We start from the raw sequence: 2,235 nt of genomic DNA on the forward strand, positions 1-2,235 counted from the left end.
TTATTGTACTTTTTAACAGCAATAATTTTATTTTGCAGAACAACTTTTAGACTTTATAAGTTTGCAAAATTTACTTTTACCTTCACACTTTCACCTTCTCTTTCAAAATCAGGAAGAGTTTGAACTTCTAAACGTACTAACCACACACACACACACACACACACACACACACACAAAGTGGAAATATTGAGCTTTACAGCTTGCAGGTGGAAGTGTCAGAATTTCTCAATAAGCCTTTGAGGATACAGACTTGATCCCTAAAGACACAAAAGAAAAGAGGAGGATTGTGGGAGTTTTCGGGGTGCTTTCAGTGGTGTGGAAGTAAGAAAAGGCACCATGCCAGTTTCTGCCAGTCGGTCACTGGGAACCCCGGAGTCGTGTCTCCATGTGGTAAACTATAAAAAGAGAAATACATCAAAATTACTTGGCAGCCAGTTTGTTTGTGTAAACCCTGCAAAAAGCTTAAAACAACCTAAGGCAGTTTTCTGGACTTCGGGGCTATTGAAAGCAGTTGGATTTTTGATGGTTTGGTCAGTTGTTAGCTGAACACCTATGCTGGGAGACCAGCTCAGACCAGCATAGGTCATTAGGCTGATTTAAGTTGGTCTTTTCTGCCTGTGTGTGAGTGTTGCATAGTTCACTTTCTCATGGTACAATCATCTGAGCTCAATGCACCATTGTTTTTGCTGAACTGTAACCATACACAGAAGAGAAACTCACCGACTTTTCCGAAAAAAGACCCTCCAGCCATGACAGTCCTCAAGGCTCAAGTAGCAGGAAACTTTCCCAACAAAATATCACTCTCTGGGCGAAGGATGTTGGCAGGTTTGCCTGGCTCCAGTTTTACCCTGGAAGTCCGCTTGCCGTTGGAGACCGTTATGGGAAAAAGGACACACCATCTGAGCTTTGGAGAGAAACGCGCCAGATCCCTGTTTCTTCCAGAGCTCTGACACAATGCAGAATTAATTTTACTGTTCGATCTGGCTCGACAAAACTCAGTTCGAGAGCGTCTACCACATACACATACAAACATCACGTCCAATAAATTTATTACAAGCAACCATAAACTACTTTTTATGAGGTGCCCTTTACATAAAGTTCTTTTCGTTTCTGTTTTTACCAAGAATGGCCACCATTACAATAGAACTTTTTTTGCTTTCTTCCGTGTGAAGCGTCAACATAACTGATGCCAAAAAGGCACTGCCTTCCAGGACGTGTAGTCAAAAACTGCACTGCAACATTTTAAAATCTGGATGCAAACTAGAAGTGAGCTTTAGAGAAGGCAAGATGATCAGTTAACATTCTGAGAACATTCTCAGAACTTTGGCTAACGTTCTGGCAAAGTTTTGAACAAACGTAATTTTTTTTGACTGTAGCCTACTAAAGCAAAAAATATGTTCGCAGATATTTAGTAAACATGCTAAGTACTTGTTTCTCAGAAAAACAATGCAACAGCCAGTTATTCTTACTTTGAAATGTGCGTTCCGTGTCGGAACGTCTGTTGTTGTGGTCTGTGTGATCCCGCCCACTGCCAATTTACTCTGGGTTGCCAGTTGGCAGAAAACACAGCATATTGCAGCCATGGAAGCCAGCAAACAAACTGATTGCAGATTCTAGCCAACTTAAATGGTTAGTTCACCCAAAAATGAAAATTATGTCATTTATTACTCACCCTCATGTCGTTCCACACCCGTAAGACCTTCGTTCATCTTCGGAACACAAATTAAGATATTTTTGATGAAATCCGAGAGGTACTCCTCCATAGACAGCAATATAACGGACACTTTCAAGGTCCAGAAAGGTACTAAAGACATCATTAAACAGTCGTTGTGACTTCAGTGGTTCAACCTTAATTTTATGAAGTGATGAGAATACTTTTTGTGTGCAAAAACAAAACAAAAATAACTACTTTATTCAACAATATCTTCTCTTCTGTGTCATTCTCATTCGTTGTTTACATCCAGCGCTTCCAGGTTCTACGTCTGAACGAGGGCTCATTATTGGCCGGCTCCTGCGTCAGCATCACACGCATGCATCGTGCTGCTCACATGATCAACTTTGGCCAATACTGAGCCGAACGTAAACACGTTCGAACGTTCGAACGTAAACACGAAGCCTTCACCGCGTAAACTGCGTAAGGATAATGACAGGGAAGAGAATAAAGTTGAATGAAGTCATTATTTTCATTTTGTTTTTGTGCACAAAAAGTATTGCCATCGCTTAGGTTGGTTGAAC

General features: G+C 40.9%; 1 long non-coding RNA gene across 1 annotated transcript; it reads right to left on the reverse strand.

Moving 5' to 3' along the window:
• LOC127504954 (uncharacterized) lies at positions 1–2,235 on the reverse strand. Its single transcript, XR_007927524.1, has 2 exons — positions 721–2,235; positions 1–395 (listed from the first exon to the last, which is right to left on the reverse strand). It is a non-coding gene; the product is annotated as an uncharacterized LOC127504954 (long non-coding RNA).

Source organism: Ctenopharyngodon idella, chromosome 22, assembly GCF_019924925.1.
Source record: "Ctenopharyngodon idella isolate HZGC_01 chromosome 22, HZGC01, whole genome shotgun sequence".
Classification (NCBI taxonomy): Eukaryota; Metazoa; Chordata; class Actinopteri; order Cypriniformes; family Xenocyprididae; genus Ctenopharyngodon; species Ctenopharyngodon idella.